Source organism: Macrosteles quadrilineatus, unplaced genomic scaffold (assembly GCF_028750875.1).
Source record: "Macrosteles quadrilineatus isolate MER2022 unplaced genomic scaffold, UCM_ALF_1.0 Scaffold_9__3_contigs__length_116548681, whole genome shotgun sequence".
NCBI lineage: Eukaryota > Metazoa > Arthropoda > Insecta > Hemiptera > Cicadellidae > Macrosteles > Macrosteles quadrilineatus.
This window is the reverse complement of record NW_026542602.1, coordinates 73,728,104-73,750,379: the sequence shown is the minus strand read 5'-3', so window position 1 is coordinate 73,750,379 and position 22,276 is coordinate 73,728,104.

Here is a 22,276-nt window from a genome sequence, read left to right as displayed (position 1 = left end):
ACTAACTTTAAGCACAAAATTTTTGACAACTACAATTTTAAACATTTGACAAAACAAGTTAAACAATTTAAACAACTTTAAAAGACATTATAAACATCATTTTACACAAATATAGAGAAAAAGGACAAATCTCTTGTGAACGCTTTCAAGAACAGACAAAATGTTTGAGGGAAAAATGGCTAAGTTTAAAAATGAAAAAACGGACAATTAATCTAATACAATGATTTGACATACCTGGCTTGGTGTCAAAAACAAATTTAAAATTGCATTTTATGAAGGTCGAACAAAATGAACTTGGAAAATCTTCTTTCTTGAGTCTCCATAGTGCCGGTAAAATTTGGAACGTCAATCTAGGTGGACGATTTCAAAGAGAGAGAACGTCTCCAAGCAAATCGGAGAAGAAGGGGAGTAATGACAAAGTGGACTCGCCCACGGCCTTTGGCGAGCGTCGGCGTACAGAGCTTCTGCCGCAATATGTACTATAAGAAATACTCTCCTTTCTCAAACTGAGCCGACTGACACGGCTCAACCTCCCACCCCAAAGGAGACATCAGGCTCAAAATTTTCAAACAGGTAACAAGTGATAACTGAAGTTTCATAATGTTTTCCAGAATAGGTGAACTGGGGTTATCAGCGCTGATAGATGTTTGTATAGAATAGAGAGAGATGTAGAAAACTTCAGAGAGAACGTAGTCTTGAGGGTGATCAGTCCTAAGACACACTATTCTTATTTACTTTCACTTCCTGAATCAAACATCGCATCCCCGGTGTAGGGCTTTAAATGTGAAATATGAGCCTTCCTAAACTTCTCTTCGGTAGTGGGGTCGACCAGCATAGCAGTAACAGGTGACAAAAATTTAGAAATTCTTAGAGGTCCAGTCCACCTATAGCACAGTTTTCCAGCACGTTTCTCCACTGCTGAACTAAGGGGATGGGCTAAGCAAAAAACAAGTTGTCCAATCTTGAAAGGGTTCTCTTTTCTTCCTTGATTATATCGATCCCGCTGTCTCTCGTGGGCTCGCTTTAAATTCCGTCTAGCGGCTGACCACAGGTTTTTGACATCCGGGGTTGGTATGGAGGGTAACAAATCAGTGATTTTCCAAACATTTGACAAAGGGTTATTTGGTTTGAATCCAAACATGAGTTCAAAAGGTACCGCCTTATGGCCTTCATGGAGAGCAGTGTTGAAAGCTAGTTGTAGCCATCGTAGGTTCTGATCCCAGGTGTCTTGCTGTTCTGCGTGATACGCAATGAGCGCTGACTTCAAATTTCTGTTAAATCTTTCTGCATGAGAGGGCTGGGGGTAATAGGGAGAAGTGGTAAAATGGTGTATTCCCTGACCGAAACACATCCTCTTGAATAAATGGGACCTGAACTGAGGTCCGTTGTCGGAAACCAATTTCATAGGATTACCAAAATGTTGAAACAAACGAGTTTGTAGAATTTCTATGGTGAGTCGGGCTGTAGCTTTCCTCATGGGGAATAACCACACAAATTTCGTAAATGCATCGACTGCTACAAGAAGAGTAGTATTTCCAGTCTTGCTACGAGGAAAAGGTCCAACATAGTCGATAAATATCTTTTCCATGGGTCTTTCAGCAACTTCCGAAGCTAGTAGGCCTAGTCTGGTATTCTGCGCAGGCTTACTAAGAGAGCAAAGATTGCAGTTCCTAACCCTGTTAGCGATATCTCGGTCCATACCCTTCCATATATATTCCTGGCGAATCTTGGAAATGGTTTTTAATATTCCAAGATGTCCTCCCACTGGTGATTGGTGGAAATATGAGAAAACCATGGGGATGAGATGGCTTGGCAAAACAACTTTAGGACTTCGATTTCCCCTCTGAGGGCGGCAACAGACAACTCCCTTGGACAATAAATACGGTGGATAAACTTCTCCATTTTTAAGCCTATTTAGGATTTCCACAATTTCTGGATCTTCTTGTTGATGTTTTTGAAGTGCAGTGAAAGCTAAAGGGAAATCAGAGAGTAACATATTGCAGGTAATAGTTGTATTTTGAGAATCACCTTTCTCCTGAATAAACATGCGAGACAAGGCATCCGCCACTACATTTTGCGTTCCTCTAATGTGCTGTACTTTGAATTTGAGTGCGGACAGTTTTACGACCCATCTGCCTATCTTTCCTAATTGACGGGGATGAGCAAGTAACCAAGAAAGTGCTTGATTGTCCGTTTCGAGAAGAAATTCTGAGTGTTCCAAATACCTACGAAATTTATCAACGGCAAAAACAACAGCCAAACATTCCAATTCATATATCGAAGACGCCTTCTTCTCTTGAGGGCTTAGTGTCCTAGAAGCGAAAGCAATTGGTTGTCTAGTGCCATCCACTTCTTGTTGGAGTACGGCACCGAGTGCCTGAGATGAAGCATCAGTTTGAAGGATGAAAGGTTGTGAAAAATCCGGTACCTTTAACACTGGTGGAGACATGATAGCTTCCTTAAGTGCACAAAATGACGATTCCTGCTCCTTGCCCCAAATAAATTTAGCTCCTTTTTTCCTTAAAGAATTCAGAGGTACTGATAAATCTGCAACATTTGGAATAAATTTTCTGTAGAATCCCACCATTCCAAGAAATCTTGCGATGCCCTTAGCGTCTCGTGGTTTAGGGAAATCTCTAATTCCTTGAGTCCGAGCGGGGTCAATGCTCACACCTTTGGCAGAAACCAAATGACCTAAGAAGGATATCTCTTCACGGGCGAATTGCACCTTTTCCGGATTAACAGTTAGTCCGGCCTTACGCAACCTCTTCAAAACTTCTTCAATATGTAGTACATGTTCTTCCCAGGTTTCACTATAAACTAACAAGTCATCTAAATAGTTGAAAAGGAATTTAAATTTAAGGTCATGAAAAATGATGTCCAGTAGACGTGTAAGTGCTTGAGCGCCTACAGCCAAACCCATGGGTACTCGAGTGTACTGATATAAGTTCCAAGGTACACAGAAACTGGTGATGTGTCGAGACTGTTTAGCCAGGGGAATTTGATGATAGGCCGAGTTCAGATCAAAAATGGTGAAATATCGAGCTTTACTGAACCAGTCGAAAGCACTGTGTAGGTCAGGTAACGGAACGGAATCAATTTCGATACAGGCATTCACCTTTCTAAAGTCGATCACCATGCGTGATTTTCCCCCAGGTTTAGGAACAAGGAACGCTGGACTAGCGTATCCAGACGAGGATGGCTCAATAACACCTTGTCGTAACATTTCATCGACCTTCTGTCGCAATAACTCCATCTTGGGTGGGGCAAAACGGTAAGGATGTGACCGCACAATTTTATCAGAAGTCAATCGTATAGTGTACTCCAAAACGTTGGTTAAACCCAATTTACCAGTAAGAACATCTGGGTACTGATCGCACAACAAGGAAAGTGTCTGTCTTCTATCATCGCTCAGGTGTGATAGTGGCTCTTTAGTTCTCTCCTCCTTAATTTCACAATCCACTTCGAAAACCTGAGTAGCTTCCACCGCATTTGCAGCCAACTTAACAAACCGTTCCTTGTCAAAATTGAAATACCCCTTACTCCGACTAAGGTCAACAACCAATTGAGTATGTGAAATAAAATCCGCTCCCAGGATGCAATCCACTCCCAATTTTTCAGAGACCAGAAAAGTCCATAGCCATGAAAATCCTTCTATTTTGACATTACAAAGAATCTGAGTTTTAATAGGTAATATTTCCTTTGAAGCCGTTAAACATTGTAGATTGATGGTCTCAGTTGATTTTATTTTATTTTGATTTAATAACTGATTATAAAGTTCCAGTGATAATAGACTTCGAGCGGATCCAGAGTCCAGAAGTGCTCCACAACGGTATTCACCAAAATTAACCAGAACATAAGGACAGTGACCAGGTGACACTCTAATACCTTGCTTAGCAAGTTGAGTAACGAAACAACTGCTTTTACTTTCTCCGAGGCTTTTGCGGAGGGGCGGTTTTATTTCTCCTTCTCCCCCCCGCTCTGTTCGTTTTTTGAAACTTCACGGGGTTCCTGTCGAGGCTGCATAAACCTGCTGTTTTGAGTGGCTCTACAATATCTTCGGGTGTGACCCTTCCTGCCACATCCGTAACAAGTAAAAACAGTACGTGGCCTATCTGTATTGTGTGAAGGATTTGCTTCCATACTCATAAGTGGTAAACTTTTCAAATTTTCTCGGACCCGCATATCTGAACCGCCCGGGGCACAAGAACTTCTCAACCCGTCAGTATAGGCAACGTTTCGTGATGTGATGCTCAACTCATCCAGTTCAATGAAGGATGACGGTCGCCTCGAAAAAACCAAACGAGAACGTTCTTCGGCTGTTAAACCTCCCAGAATGACTTCAACTATTCCCGTCTCTCCCAATTTAACCCGAAGCAGTCGAGCAACATGTTTAAGATCAGCAGCAAAACTAGCCAGACTCTCCCTTGGACGTTGTAATCGGTAAAATTTCTCCTGTATCAATTGTTGAAGTAGCCTACCCGGCACAAAATAATCCAAAACTTCTTGGTGGAAATCATCAAACGATCGGGTAGCTTCGATACATGACAGTACTCTCTCAGTCAAAGGGCTGCGACAATAGGGGTACACCAGTTTTAGCAGTGTGGAGTCATCCACACCAGGGAATTCTCTCAGACGGAGTAGGGAACTAAGGAAATTCAACAGTTGCGGTACTTCGAGTCCATCGGTAACGGGGAGCTTCTCCATAACCTGGCTGACTGGGTTCGGAAGCCTAGAATATTGTGGCGCTATCATGGTTCCAGGGAGTTTGGAAGTAGCCTGCACAGTTTGTGATGATGGCTGTGAATTTCCAGATACAGCACTGTGAATTTTATTACAAGGACTGGAAGTATTAGTTACATTCGTAGCAGGAGTCTGCGACTCATCCTTCTCGTTAATCACTATTTCGTCTGGAGTCTGGATCTCCTGACTACCGCCACTAGCAACATTGACAGTAGGTTGTTCCAACTCCTTGTTCCCGGTGGCAGTTCTGGGCTTGGGATTTAATAAAAAGCACAAGTGCTCACGGACTTGTTGAAGCACAAGAGTTACAGTAACTTCGCTATCCTCTCCAACAGCCTGAACAGGATCTATTGCATTTAGCCGTCTTTCAAGATGTTCAAGACGAACTCTCAAGCGCTGAACAGCATTGGAACCCAGATCAGGATAATCGCCCAAGTCCTTCACACCTAAAGTTAATTCCTCAGCAAGCTCCTTACAAAATTCCCATTCTTCACCGGGATCATTCTTCACAGCAGAGGTAGGGGGCTTGTTGGCTTTTATGAGTCCCCTGAGTTGACGTCTCAAATCAGCTACCTTCAAAGCTGGGGTCTCACCTCGCAAGGCAACTTCAAACTGGAGTTCCCTTTTCAGCAGAAAATCGGGGTTTAAATTACTCATCTCGACAAAATTTGAATACAAACAACAAACACGACAGCAAATTTTTTTTTTTTTTTTACAATTAACAATTCACCAAAAAACACCATTGCCAGGGCTCCTAACCAAAACGCGAACAAAACGGGACAATCAATGACGGGCCTACGTGAAAACAACTCGAAACATTTTTTTTAAATCTACACAAGGAAATACAAAACACAATGAAATGACAAAACAACAAATGAGACAAATTCCAACAAGTTTTTCATGTTGATACCCAGGAACACACAGTTCAGAAAATTTCAAAATCCAACGGCCATGACCTGAAAACAATTTGAATCACCTTCAGACCCCCAAGAACACAGAAATATTAAAATGCTAACAAACACTCTAAATTACTGAGCCATTTGAAAAAAAAACACCGCTCTGCTACCAAATGAAACATGACTGAGTTCCCAGACCCCAAAATGGTACGTGGAACTTTTACCAAGATTCTGTGCTCATGAGAGATCTGCAGGTGTTCAAAAAATACAACTGAAAAGTGATTAACATCTTTTATTACCAACTCAATTAAAAATATTAACAAATATGCGCCCTTAAACAACAGCGAAATAATATATACAAATTGGTACAAGGCTTAGAATGTAAATCAATACCAGTGTTAGGCCTAAATCATTTACCAAAACATTTAAAACATTTATGTATATATAAACTTTACCAAAAGTTGAAGTTCAAGTTTAAGTTTAAGGACCAAGCTGGTAACTAGAAGAAAATCCTTACTTTAAGTTAGGTTAGGCCTACTCGGAAAAGGTTTAGGACAATGATAAATTTAAAAATATGAATCTTAAAAGGCAAGAAATTGAAAATATTACATAAAACAGACGTTGAATTGAAATGACCTTACAATGAAATCATTTAAAAATAGTATTTGACCAAAATATCAATAACAAGTTGCGTTTAAAGAAAAACGTTCGAACAACCTTACAGTTCAAATTACACTCAACATTGACATGAAAATATTTAAATAGCAACATAAGACAATTATACACAAATATACACTAACATCAGAATAGAATTTTAATTTAAACAGTAAGAAATAGAATTTTTAAAATGGCAAAATTGTGGGGAAGAATTTAGTACTGGCGTGAACCGAAATGAAATTTAGAACAATTGGGCCGAAAGTTTCCCCGTTAGAACAGAAATTTTTAGCCTATTACTAACATAACATGGTACATACACAAAATAATGAAATAACAAGGGAATGTGACACCCTACTAAATACATGAATTCTTGTAGCTTTTTAAAAAAAAACTCGTAGACCCGTGATATAAATAATGTATTCTTGTTGACTTTTGTTAGTTCCAGTTCCACAACTCAACTCGCAGCGATAGCGAAATAAAAACATTTAATTTGAAACAGTAAAACACAAGGGGATTATTAGTCTGTAGTTTAGTCCAGAAATAAGAAGTAGGCCTAGTTAGGGAAACACTAAGCTCAATTTGCTAGGCTACAGAGTTTAAGAAATTGAAACGGTAAAACTTTAAATTGGGGAAAAACTTGATATAAATGAACTGTTCTTGAAGGTAGGCTGAATGCAAACGTTGGAATAATAATGATAACATGGAGTAGATAGCACCTGGTTTGTAGAGGTGAAGAAGGCCAAAGTTCTCGTAGAATGTTTCTGGGTGAAGTCCTTCCGCTGCGAGTTGGTTGTGGTTAGGCCTGGTTTAGTCCGGGGGCGAAGCCCTCGTCTTGCTCCGAACTAGGTCAGGATCAGGAGGCATGATGTGTCCGCTGCTGTCGGTCCAGTACAGGAGCCCTTTAAAATTACACAGGCCTACTTAAAAGTTGAAAATAATCAGTATTTCAGAATATTATCAAACCTAACCCTTTCAAGGAATATAGACTTGGTCTTTCGGGAGTTTACGGCAGAGCTAAATTTACATAACACTTTAAGTAAAAATTTAAATCTCTGTTAGTCATGGTTAAACAAATAATCTCTATTGCTTTTCTTGGCTTAACAAAACAATACATATTTTCATTCAGTTTTCTGTTACTAATACTAATACAATTTCCAGCCTAGGCCTAGCCTGTGGATTTTGTTAAAAGGAAAAACTAACTCTTTCACTTTACTTTAGTTTGGAAAACCTGTAAACACAAACAAATGACGACTCAGAACAACACAAATAATTAAAAACAACAAATTTACCAAAGTCGAACACGTGTGTCCTGAACACCAACATGAAATTTTCCTGTCTGTGACCAGACAAAAACTAACTTTAAGCACAAAATTTTTGACAACTACAATTTTAAACATTTGACAAAACAAGTTAAACAATTTAAACAACTTTAAAAGACATTATAAACATCATTTTACACAAATATAGAGAAAAAGGACAAATCTCTTGTGAACGCTTTCAAGAACAGACAAAATGTTTGAGGGAAAAATGGCTAAGTTTAAAAATGAAAAAACGGACAATTAATCTAATACAATGATTTGACATACCTGGCTTGGTGTCAAAAACAAATTTAAAATTGCATTTTATGAAGGTCGAACAAAATGAACTTGGAAAATCTTCTTTCTTGAGTCTCCATAGTGCCGGTAAAATTTGGAACGTCAATCTAGGTGGACGATTTCAAAGAGAGAGAACGTCTCCAAGCAAATCGGAGAAGAAGGGGAGTAATGACAAAGTGGACTCGCCCACGGCCTTTGGCGAGCGTCGGCGTACAGAGCTTCTGCCGCAATATGTACTATAAGAAATACTCTCCTTTCTCAAACTGAGCCGACTGACACGGCTCAATAATCTATCTAAAAAAAAAACAAAGAGATATACATGAATACAACACCAGCAGGAAACTACGTGCTGCCTGGCCACAGAACAGCAATGTTTGAAAAGAAACCACTGTATGCAGGAGTGAAGATGCTTAACAAATTACCAGACCACTTGAAAATTGGAGGCCCGTTGCTGATGAAGAGGAAGCTACGGAGATGGCTGGTAGACAAATCTTTCCACACCATATATGAGTTCTTTGCATGGCAAGACCACACACAACACTGAAGAAGCTTTTCCATTTCACTTTGTATCTGTAAAATTTGACGCTGTAACATTTCTTGATGAAATTGTAATAAAGAAATTGTCTATTGTCTATTGTCTATACTGGGTTAGTAAAAAGTCTGGAGACCCCCTGTTAATTTTTTAACAGCACATACTAGAAAAACGAAACTCGGCACACCTTTATGGCATGTTATGAAGTACTTTTTGGGCATAACTGCCACTTTGTGTACATCCCCAAAATGGGGGATTTTGGGGGAAACTCAAAACTTTCAAATGTTAAGCCCCATTGAGTGACCTCTCATTTTGAAGGTCCTGCTAAAAGAAAACCAACAACACAAACTAGAGGTCTCTATCTTAATCCAGTAAAAAATGGCAGCCAATTGAAATTCTCAGAAGTTAAATTTAACTTACAGCTTTCCAAGTCTGGAGAACCCCTGTAAATTTTGTAACAGCCCACACTAGGAAAACTAAACTCTACACACCTTTATGGCATGTTATGAAGTTCTTTTTGAGCCTAATTGCTACTTGGTTCACAAACCCAAAATGGGGAAGTTTAGGGGAAAATCAAAGGTGTAAAGGGTGCTGCCCATATATTCTGCCCGTATATTCAGCCGGTATATTCGGTCCCATATATATTCTGCCCGTAAATTTTGTCTCGTGTATCGAATATACATGGGTCGAATACCCCATATATATTAAGCCCATATATCTGCCCGTATTTTTTGTCCCACATATTCTGCCCGTATATTTTGCCAGTAAAAATTTTTCCCATATATTTTTGCCCGTATATTTTGTCCCACATATTCTGCCCGTATATTCAGTCCAATATATTCTACCCATATATTCTGCCCGTATATTTAGTCCCATATTCTGCCCGTATATTCTGCACCGTATATTCTGCCCGTATATTCGGTCCCCATATAATCTGCCCGTATATTTTGTCCCACATGTTATGCCCGTATATTCATTCCCATATATTCTACCCATATATTCTGCGCGTATATTTAGTCCCATATTCTGCCCGTATATTCTGCACCGTATATTCTGCACCGTATATTCTGCACCGTATATTCTGCCCGTATATTCGGTCCCCATATAATCTGCCCGTATATTTTGTACCATATATGCTGCCCGTATAATTTGTTCGTATAATTGGTCCCGTATATTTTTGTCCGTATATTTGGTCCCACATAATCAGCCCGTATATTTGGTCCCATAAATTCTGGCCATATATTTGGTCCCACATATTCTGCCCGTATATTTTGTCCCACATATCACATATTCTGTCCGTATATTCAGTCCCTTATATGCTGCCCGTATATTTTGCCCGTACATTCAGTCCCGTATATTTTTCCCGTATATTTTTTCCATATATGCTGCCCATATATTCTGCCCGTATATTCAGCCCGTATATTTGGTCCCATATATGCTGCCCGTGTATTCAGTCCCGTATATTTTGTCCGTATATTCAGTCACACATTCTGCCTATATATTCTGTGCGTATATTTTGTAATATATATGCTGCCCGTATATTTTGTTCGTATAATTGGTCCCGTATAATTTGTTTGTATATTTAGTCCCATATATTCTGCCCATATATTTGGTCCCACATATTCTGCCCGTATATTCAGTCCCGTATATTTTGCCCGTTTATTTTGTACCATATATGCTGCCAGTATAATTTGTTCGTATAATTGGTCCCGTATATTTTTGTCCGTATATTTGCTCCTACATAATCAGCCCGTATATTTTGCCCGTATATATTTCCACATATGCTGCCCATGTATTCTGCCCGTATATTCAGCCCGTATATTTGGTCCCATATATGCTACCCGTATATTCAGTCCCGTATATTTGGTCCCATATATGCTGCCCGTATATTTAGTCTATCCAGCCCGTATATTCGGTCCCCATATAATCTGCCCGTATATTTTGTACCATATATGCTGCCCGTATATTTTGCCAGTAAATATTTTTCACGTATATTTTTGCCCGTATATTTTGTCCAACATATTCTGCCCGTATATTCTGCCCTATATATTCTTCCCGTATATTTAGTCCCATATTCTGCCCGTTTATTCCGCACCGTACATTCTGCCCGTATATTCGGTCCGCATATAATCTGCCCGTATATTTTGTACCATATATAAAGATTTTCTGATTCTGATTCTTTCTGATATATGCTGCCCGTATAATTTGATCGTATGGTCCCACATGTTCAGTCCCATAAATTCTGCCCCATATATTCTGCCCGTATATTTAGTCCCATATTCTGCCCATATATTCTGCACAGTATATTCTGCCCGTATATTCGGTCCCCACATAATCAGCCCGTATATTTGGTTCCATAAATTCTGGCTATATATATGGTCCCACATATTCTGCCCGTATATTTTGTCACACATATCACATATTCTGTCCGTATATTCAGTCCCTTGTATTCTGCCCCTATATTTTGTCCGTATATTCAGTCACGTATATTTTGCCCGTATATTCTTTCCACATATTCTGCCCATATATTCTGCCCGAATATTCAGCCCGTATATTCGGTCCCATATATATTCTGCCCGTATATTTGGTCCCGTATATGCTGCCCGTATATTTAGTCCCGTATATTTTGCCCGTATATTTAGTCCCATATAATCTGCCCGTATATTTTGTCCAATATATCCTTTCCACATATTCTGTGCGTATATTTAGTCTATCCAGACCGTATATTCTGCCCAGTATATTCTGGCCGTATATTCGGTCCCCATATATTATGCCCGTATATTTTGTACCATATATGCTGCCCGTATTCTTAGCCCGTAAATTTTTTCCCGTATATTTTTGCCCGTATATTTTGTTCCACACATTTTGTCCGTATATTTAGTCCCTTATATGATGCCCGTATATTTTGCCCGTATATTAAGTCCCGTATATTTTGCCCGTATATTCAGTCCCACATTCTGCCCATATATTCTGTGCGTATATTTAGTTTATCCAGCCCGTATATTCTGCCCTGTATATTCGGTTCCCATATAATATGCTACAATATAATATATTTTGTACCATATGTGCTGCCTGTATGTTTTGCCCGTATAATTGGTCCCGTATATCTTTGTCCGTATTTTTGGTCCAACATGTTTAGCCCGTATATTTAGTCCCATATAATCTGCCCGTATATTCGGTCCAATATATCCTTTCCATATATTCTGTCCGTATATTCAGTTCCATATATTCTGCTCGTATATTTGGTACCACATAATCAGCCCGTATATTTGGTCCCATATATTCTGTACGTATATTTGGTCCCACATATTTAGCCCCGTTATTAAGCCCGTATATTCGACCCACATATGCAGCCCGTATATTCAGTCTCATATATACTGCCCGTATATTCTGCCCATATATTCTGCCTGTTTAATAGATCCCATATATTCTGCCCGTATATTCGGTCCCATATATTCTGCCCGTATATTCGGTCCCACATATTCTGCCCGTATATTCAGTCCCATATATTATGCCTGTATATTCTGCCTGTATATTTGGTCCCACAGATTAAGCCGCATATTCGGTCCTATTTATTCTGCCCGTACATTCAACCCTTATATTTAGCCAATGTATACGGTCCCATAAATTATTTTCATTTATTCTGCCCGTATATTCTGCCGTTACATTCTACCCACATAATCAGCCCGTATATTTAGTCCCATAATCTGCCCGTATATTCTCTCCAATATATTATAACCCTATATTCTGCCCGTATATTTGGTCCCACATATTCAGCTCGTATTTTCAGTCACACGTATCTTTCCTATATATTCTGTCTATTTATTCTGCGTATATTCGTTATTCAAGGATGGTTTGTGTGAAGTTTGGTGCAGAACCGTCAAAAGGGCTCCGCCCCAGTGGCTCTGGAGTTTCCCATGTTAACCTTATGAGTACTCATATTTAAATGAAATTAAAGAATCTTAACAGCTGGTTCAACTAATTACTTTGACTCTTTGATGTTCAATAGCATTTAAAAGTTAATAGGTTTACAAACAAGCAGTACAAACAGCACTATATTTTTTTTTTAATTTATGACAACAGCTAATTTGCAATCAAAAGGTGAGTGAGCGTAGCGAACGATTTTCAACCTGGAGGCGAGTTAGCGTAGCGAACGAGCTAACCTGAAGGCAAGTGAGCGCAGCGAACGAGCTCCAACCTAAAGGTGAAAAAGCGTAGCAAACGAACTTCAACCAGGACGTCATTGAGCCATCCGATCGAGCTCATCTTGAAAATGAACGAGTATTGAGATAAAACCACAATAGGACAGGACGACGTCTGTTGGGCCAGCTAGTGTATAATAAATATGCACAATCAATCGCAAAGATACAAGTATCGCTTTGATCTATATATTTGACATTTTTGTTTTGTGTCCAAGCCAACATAATATCATATGGCAAATATATGGTATGATCTGACTAACAAAAGGACTTATTTCCATGATATTGGGCTTCCTATATATCTGGTAGCTGGAGTTCTACATTTCCATCTACAATCTCCAAGTCAGGTTATTTCTACACTATATTTAGCTATGTAAATAGAATATCTTTGTACATTTCTGCAATTATTATTCGTTTGGTATTTAGTGTTAGATTTTTTATATAAATAATTATACTTACAATAGATTAACCTTTTAGCATGAATCAAATTATGGCACCCGTAAACTCTGGTGTAAAAAGCGGCTTAATTGATGACGTGCTGAAGCTGGTCCGTCTAAAGAGATTTATAAGTGTAAAGATCTCGTTAATAATATAAATATTCGCACATAGATAAATGTGTACGTTTGTTTTTGGCGTTAACGCCTTATTTTTTAGATGGGATTTTTTATTATGATACAGTTTTGTTGACATTTTGGCGTGTTTTAGGTTTGTACAGTTTTGTAAATAATAATGGCGTGTTAACGTAATATTTAGCGTTATCTATATCTATGTATGATCTATTTTTGTGAAAATTTCCTTTATTATGATGAAAATGATAATACTAATTACTATAATAATATTTTCCTTAAAAAAAAAACATTGCATTATAATTTTCTTTTAATTAAACATGATGCATTATATTAGTTCCATGTAAAATCATGAAAAATTACACTAAATGAAGCCACATTAGATTGAACGGTCCTTTTAATGCCGAGAAGAATATTATAAATGTAAGGCTACTACTATTTGTTGCCCTGTGGCCTGCCGGGTCGTTTATCAAGCTCAATATCTCTTTCAGCCAATATTCACATAAGTATTGTATAGTAATCCACGTTTAATATAACCACATATTAAATATTTACTTACATAAATTTATCATTCTAATGGAACAGTGAATGACAGTTTAAGTACATATTTCTATCAGCTATTTGTAAAGCATATTTACCACTTCTCTCTTGTTATTTTATTGAAACTAACTGTACCTACATGAACGATTGAGTTTTAACGGTCCCATTTTCTCTAACGTTGTATAGAGCATATGCTTAACTGTCACATATGCCTTAAAGTAAAATTAGAATTTTAGTCGATATCAGCATAATTTACACGGAATGCTACATAAAATACACAAAAAACGGTCTTGAGATTTTACAAGTTGATAAGTCGACGTACAGTATCCAAAGTCAGTGATAATAAAATGTATACAATGGTAAGGATTCAATCAACACACTCCTGAAATCTATATAAGCTGCATCTGTAAAAACACAATGATTTGCATATTGGAATTGTAACAAGGAGGAAGATATCAAGAATTTAATTTAATAAATTTAAGCAAGAAATTCAAACACTTGACATAACTGCTAGCTATATTACTGTTTCAAACCCATTTCTCAGTATTCAATATATGTAATGCAATATTCTCACCCTGCTATGCTAATATTCTCGGCAGATGTCGCTTGCACTGTATGCTGGTGATTATTCACAAGGATATTATGCATATTGATATCCTTTGGAAATAATAATAAGGATTATTCAGTTCTGGGTTTAAGAAACCGAATACAATTATTTAAATCATTGAACAACTTTGGCATTACACTACATAGAAACAATTTTAAATAATTTGTTGTACTTAAATGAGAGACTAAATTTACCCTCACGAATACTGTTATAAAACCCATATCGTAAGTTATTATTTTTGATATGAAAAATTCCAGAATACTTCAGCAGAGTTTATAGTCAATTTTCCAAGTCATCAACTGGTGATACTCCTTCATTGTTGAACAATATTGACGACGTGACAGCAATATTTGGTCTTTCACTTCCTTTTTTATCACTTTAGTTATTGGCTGTGTACTGTAGAGTACTACATAAATAGTGGATTTTGAATCTTCGACTGAATGTTATAATTATAAATAGCACGTGGGAATCCAAGCTTGGCTTGAAGATAATTATTAGTATTGTGTAAGATCAGTTCTTGCCCAATAATAATAATCAGAAATCTCTTAAACAATTTATCTGTTAGCAGCTAACCGTTCTTCAATATTAATTTTGTAGTATGATAATGTTGTACTGATGTTTTAATACGTGTTGTTTTGTAACTATTTAGTTTTAGTTCAATGTTTTTTAATGTTTGCTGGTATATTTTGTAAAAAATAGTTAGCATAAAAAATTCTCATTTTGCGTGGTTGGCAAATCTGTTTTTTCACCTGTTGGCGAAGTTGCCGGCGTCGGTGGCTACAAAGCGGGGAGGTGAAAAATATGGCGTTCTCGGTGTAGCGTTTGACGCGACAGTCGGTCCTCATTCTTTCATTTTACCGCTTCGTTGCAATTTTCGCCTTAATATTGTGTAATATTCTCTTCCTAATTAATTACCTCTACTCTCAATTTCCTTCGAGGCTATTTTACCCCTTGTGAAGTGCTCTCGTATTACATTATTTCTCCTCTTGTGATGCCGGCCGACTCTTCGTTCCATGGACATTCGACGTCAACACGCTATAGCCTCTCCTTCATTAATTATTCATATAAACCCTCCATTTCTATAAACCCTCTGTGTACTCCTTTTCAATAATTTAATTTGTTGATTTGTGTAATTAGTTTTATAGTCGTATTTTGCATTTAATTCTCTTTCGGTCCTTCGAGTTTTTATTGTATAAATTAATTAAGAATTAATTTTTAATTCACAAATTCAGTATTTAACAGTAACCAACATATGGGTGGATTTCAGACTTTTAAAATTTTTAATAAGTTTAAATTTGTAGCCAAACTAATATTTATACTTCCATAATACACATTCAGAACTTATTTTAGAATAAGAGACAATTCTCAGTGTCTTTGCTCAGATAAGATCTACTGTAGAAAATAGGATGGTATAGGATTAAAAATATACAACATTATGTATATTAGAAAACTAAAAATGTTTTTGTGAAAAATAATATTTACAAACTATTACTTTGGGCCATTCGGCTGTGTGGTATGTGTTACAATAGAGTTTTATCGAAGTACGCCTACAACTAATAGCATATCAACAGCTTTGTTTAAATATGGTATTATATAATATTATTTATTTGGGATCAGTTGAGTTCTGTAACTTATCCTACTACTATTAAAGTTTTGAAACGTTCAGCAACACTCCCATCCTAACAGGCCTAACCAGTTTGACACCATACCTATATCAACAGGACAAGTTGATAAGTCATCAAAAAATGACCAAAAATATCAGTCAAACTTCATCCATCACTAAGCATAAATGAGATAAATGGCATGTATGATACCATGTAAATGTCATACAACAATCCTATAAATTTTGTAGAATCATTTATAAAACTTTTCTTCTCGTCTTATTACGCTACCAAGCATTTAGAGCCTAATTTATAAAAGAGCAATTAATTCTAATTTATCAAGTCAAACTAAACGGTAAGTCTGGAATAATGGACTATGCATAATTCAACAGCCATCACAAGAGGTCTTTTGTTGTTTGGAGGTTTTTGCTAATTGATGAATAGATGCCCGAGACCTGACTTTTCCCCAAGTAAACTCTCTAATGTTTTTCGTGACCTGTGAGAAATTCGGATTCGGAAAAGTTATAGTGCTGAACAAAGATGAGTGAATAAGCCACAAACCGGAGTAAGTTATTCGATATTCATTTCGTGTTCTCGTGGTTTGAGCAAAAAATTAGTCAAAAACAATATATACCAAAAATGTATAACACCAAAAGTCGAAATTATTCATAAATTCTACTTTTGAATAGTTTATATAGATACCAGTCCTAGATAAGCAAAGTGATTGTAATACGGGTATACCTGATGGGCGAGATACAGTTGTAATTTCCTTAAAATTGCTCAAGTACTGTGAGTAACAAAACTCATATAATTCACATTTCTTACGTTACATTCTGTCTACAGTTAGTGTTAAGATTAAAAAGTGCTAAATTTATTTAGATACCGGATACGAATATATAGATACGAAGTCAGTTCTTAGTTTCCCAACATAGTTAAAGGTTTATTACTTAACGAATCAGTAGTATACAAAAAAATAGATATATTTGATCTTGAAAATTTAAAAGGCAGTAAAATTCCTAACAATTATTTGTTTTTTGACTGCTACCCTCTGTAGTGTATCCCAACTTAGGTTGGGCGTTTGTGTGTTGTTAGTTGTAATGTGTTAGTTAAGTTTTTCACCTGAGGACGGCATCAGATTCCAGATCACGAAACATTGTGTATTGTTTTTTACCTAACAATTAATTTAAAACATCTAATCCTGATGCTGAAACTTCTCAATGACGTCTTTAGCTGATACACAATAACGATTATCAATAATGTAAGGGAATTCTTTGGTTTTTCTAAGGTTGTATTATTGGAGGGAATCGTGGAGATAAAGAAAAATAGGGGACCAACTAGTGGTGATGTGTTGTGGTTATGAAAGCTAAATGTTCCTTAGGAATGTCTTTTGTTGCCACTAAGGTAATTTGTTGTAATGTCAGGGCCCGTTGCATCTTTTGTTGTACAACAACCCTAGTCCTGTTGAGCTTCACTGGAATTATAATGAATCCATGCTTGCAGGGTAGACGTCATAACCTAAACATCACGAAAGAAGCAGACAAATAATGTAGACTCAAATTTAGGTAGCTAAAATGATATTTTATATCGCGATTCCATAGAATGACCAAATGAAAACGTAGAATTTCGGAGAGAGTTTAGAAATGTATTTTAAAATTAATATTTTATCCATATAGGTGGCAAATCATATTTTGTTACTGCAAAAACAGTTGACAGTAACTTGTATTATACTTGTGAGTAACACGCTGACTCGTTTTGTTTGTTCCTATCTTTTCATATGAAATCAATTTACAGGTCTTCTAACTGCCCAGCAACAACACTGGACTTCATTTCAGTAAATATAGAAGAAATGTAACATCCTGCTAGAACTTAGTATCAACTTGAACTTAGTCAACCTGCTTGAGCATTGTATATCATAGTCTAAGCAACAGTATGTTTCATCTATGGCTATATTTATTGACTGTATTGGTGATTTAATTTTACTGGACGTCTTGTATGGATTCTCCATGAGAACTGACCCTACGAAACAGTTGATTGCAATTAAATCAACCGTCATAATATGTGGTATGTAATTTATTTATCTAACAGTAAATTATTGTTAACTCAGCTTTTACATTTGAATTTCTTTTTTACGTACACCAGTTTTTTAACAAGCCGTTACAGTTCAGCTCTAAGAATTGAAACGATTCATTTAACAACATTGTATACTTACTTAGCATTGTTTACTTACTTAACAGCATTGTTTTAACACGAGTAACGGACCAATGAGATTCAAGGATTGAGAGAAAAGAAATAAAATTGTAAAACTCCGAACTTCACCTAATCAGCTGTTTACCGATTTAATTGTTAATGATCTGTGCAATTAGTGGTTGATACAATGAGTGGTTGCATCACTTAGTGGATAGGCCTAAATGCGATAAGTCAGTGGCAATGAGAGGCTATAAACGAAAAAATAACCTCTCTTAGAAGTTATGAGTAGTGATTATTAGTACGTAATTATAAAATGCTTTCAATTTGATAATCACTTTGTGATATTTGGTAGATCTTTGTAACTCGGTTCTTTAACATCTTCATCCCACAGTCTGTAGACAGGCAAGAAAGCTGAAGTAAAAGTCAAACACGCAAACTTAAATTGCTTTTTCACTCTGTTGACAATAGTAGTCGTCTAGTCAACTGAGGTGTTACATTTGGTAATACCTTTGACTATTACTACAACTTCAGTATCCAATAGTCAATGGTAATACTAAAGAGTTGTAAAATATTTATTTCATCTTTATCTCATAAAATTACTATATCTAATTTGTAAGTAAGTTTCATGTTTTTAGATGAATGTATATTTTAGCATTACCATAACCATGTGGAACTGTAACTAATCCATAGTCTATGATAAATTGTATCGATAGTAATTACATGCTATTTATCAAATGTTTAACCTGTGAAAAGTATTTTTTTTTGCTGTGGGACATTCTTAAAAACTACAGGATTATGTTCATAATTAGATGTTTAATTAACTGTATGACAATAAAAAAACAAGCATCGTAATTTACATGGTATAAAACGGAAGCATTAATTTTATTACCAAAAGAATGAAAAAGAATCTATGAAAAAGGTTAGTTTGACTTTGCCTTATTGATGACATGTCAATACATCAAATGGCTACTATATTGTTGTAAACACGACTCTGATATTTTCAACCGTTGTACTTTGAAAAGTATAGTTGTAAAGTGAAGCTTCGTAAAGTTAGATGGAACTTCTGTGATGAACTTTTGAAACTTCCTTTCGCTAAATTAAAAGCTGTCAGAATGAAAAATATTTTAAATTTGTAAGCACATTGTTGTTTTCTTGATTGACTAAAAATGTCAATGAGTTCAATAAAAATGGAATTAACATGCACATTCCAGTATTTTAACTACTAATAGTAAACCTAATTTGACCCAAAGTGAAGGAGCAGTTACACGTTAATTTTACAATGAGATTAGAAGTAAAAATGTGAAAACCTAAAACAATGAAGCTGTAAGTTGGCTTTGATTGCGAATCAAATGTATTAACTAAACTTGTTTTATTAAGCTAAATATTTAAATGCATTTAAATTAAATTAATAATATATCTTTACTCGTAAAAACTTGCGATCTTTACCAAAGATGTTCTATTACTTCTCTTCATATGAACGGCAAATTCCACAGTCAAATCGGCCCATCGAAAATTTTACTCTAACATTAAAGGCTCTAATCTAGAAGAAGAGGTTTATCTTTTTTTTTAAAGCAGGCCAAGCACTTTTTTGTAAAATAAAGCTCGTTATTTGCAAACCAGCAAGTGACGGCAATCGCTTTTTGCAAGGGGTCAATATAATTCTAAGGGGAAATAAACATTTTCTGCATTTCGATGTATAAGGATTTTACAGCTAGCCCGGTAAGTTACAAGTTTACATAGCCTAAGTGAGGGGATAATAGTTGAAAGCGTTCAATCAACCAGTTTGCAGAGAATCAACAAAGTCTGAGTAGAAGTCAAACACAATGACAAAACTTAAATTGACTCTTACCATAGTTGACTGAGGATATATTGAGGATATATATTGAGTGGGAAATATCACAAGCGGCTGTGAATGATTAAACAAATACAGTTATATATGCGAATAAAAAATATTCGAAGGAAAATTATTCAGAGTGTAGTTTTTTCCATATTCTGGGAACTGATCACAAAAATATTGTTTCGTCAGAGTTCAATTTGAAAAAAAAAGATCTAGGTATTGCCTCTGTAGAATCTTGCAGCATGCTAGTGATTTTCAAAGTCCTTGATTTTAAACCTATGCTTTGTTATTGCAGTTCACAGTCTTTATAATACCACCACACAATGTTCTTAACAATATTTTACAAACTTCGTTTGTTCTTAAAACATTTTGATAAAGACACACATTTAATTTGCACATTTTTTACTGATTGGTGCTCCTAGATAACAAAATAGATAGTTCGATGTATTGGGAACAAGATGAGTATTGTTTGAGACTGGGAAACTAATTATTTGTTTGATATGAAGTAAACCGATGATGTAGATCTCAGCTGTATATTGAATAAGAGTTACATAAATTTGCACAGAAAGTGGCTACTTTGCCATACATCTGGAATCTGGAAGATTTCTTACAGTTCCAATACTGGAAACTTCTGGGATTAGTAACGAAAGTAACAAGAAAATCTGTTGATAGCCAGCAGGAGCACTAACGCATATTATTTCATGTTTATGTTCATACTGTTAGTATTTTTGATTTGTTTACAGAGTAACGGTTCAAACTCAGGCCTTGACATGTGAAACATTTCTAAAAATTCAAAAATTACATTTAAAAAGTGGGCTTACAACTGATATTAAATTATACAGTTAATGATATTTGACTGAGTACATATTTAGACACTTTTGTAATTACATTCTTAACCCTTAGCGTTTGCATTATGATGCCAAATAATTTTCTAATTATATTGCTTAATCTCGTTCACAAAACTGATCTCACATTTGAATACGACACCTCGCAAGACTAGTGATTATATTGTTTACTCAAACACTACAATATTATTAAATAGTTGTGCACCCTCTTCATTTGAAAAGTGTTGGATCTTTGATAAAAATGGAAATAACAATAAATATACACCCCCGGTACTTTCATAATTAAACGTATGACTGTTTCTGAGTCAAATGATTAGTCTGAGCTACAAATGACAGTTTAATTAATGCAAATATGGAGCAAGTTAAACGAGGACAATGCAGTATTAGCAATTCAGATCTGCACAAATCGTTGTGTCCTGTATGCTGGATGTAGACACATGTGTGTGTGTCTAGGTATTCTGCATTAGAATATTAATCAAGAGAGAACATTTTGAGAAATTAAAAAATTCTCTATTTAGTGTTCAGTGTTTTAGGCACTGTCTAAGTTATAGAACATTCATTGTGCTTAATGAATAGAAATTTGAATGCTTTTACAGGAACGTTTTTCATAAGTTGTTCATAAGAGCACCGTATCTCAGCTGTTGTGTTTGCGTTGGAAGCCAGACATCGATGGTTTGAGACCTGCACTGCAATCTAGAATTCTTTATGTCGTATAGTGCAAGATTTGTATTAATATTCAGTTAAGTCTAAGTAAAAATATCTTTTATCTAGTAATACAGTATCTGACTTTCACTTTTAAATCAGTTATTTCATCATAAAGGTTAATGTTTAATATAGTTTACAAACTTGTATTAAACCATTATCTGAGTACAGCTTTTACTTACAAAACAATCCTTCAAATATCGTATGTTTGGAAATAAGACTCAATATTTACCAAGGTATCACATTTCCAGCTTCCCACATGCATCTTCCAGGCTACGTTTATTTGTTTATCCTAACACTCTCCAGTTCTGGTTTCTCTCTGTCGCTATCTCGATCCCTGCCAAGTTTACTACCTGCTAGTAAAGACAACAAAGCAACTTCAGTTGATTGGTGAAGTTTATTTCAGCAGACAATCTTACCTTACCTTCTCTTGTGTATTGAGAAATGAAGAAAATATGTAAACCAAAATAATTTATAAATACGTGAGGGATTTACTATATTATGTTAAATTTTTTTAAATGTGTAAAATACAGCGTCGTATTTTCCAACTGCCCGGTGAACAAATTAAAAACTCTAAATTTACTGATTTTTAATATCAAATATAACGTGGAACTCGGTTTTCATAAATTATAGGCCTATGAAAATTAAACTCCATGATGAACTGAAATTCAACTATCATGAAAATAAGTCCTTTTGTTAGTCCGTTTTTACCATATATTTAAATAAGGGTTGGCTTAAGTAACATGAAAAAGTGATATCACAATTTAAA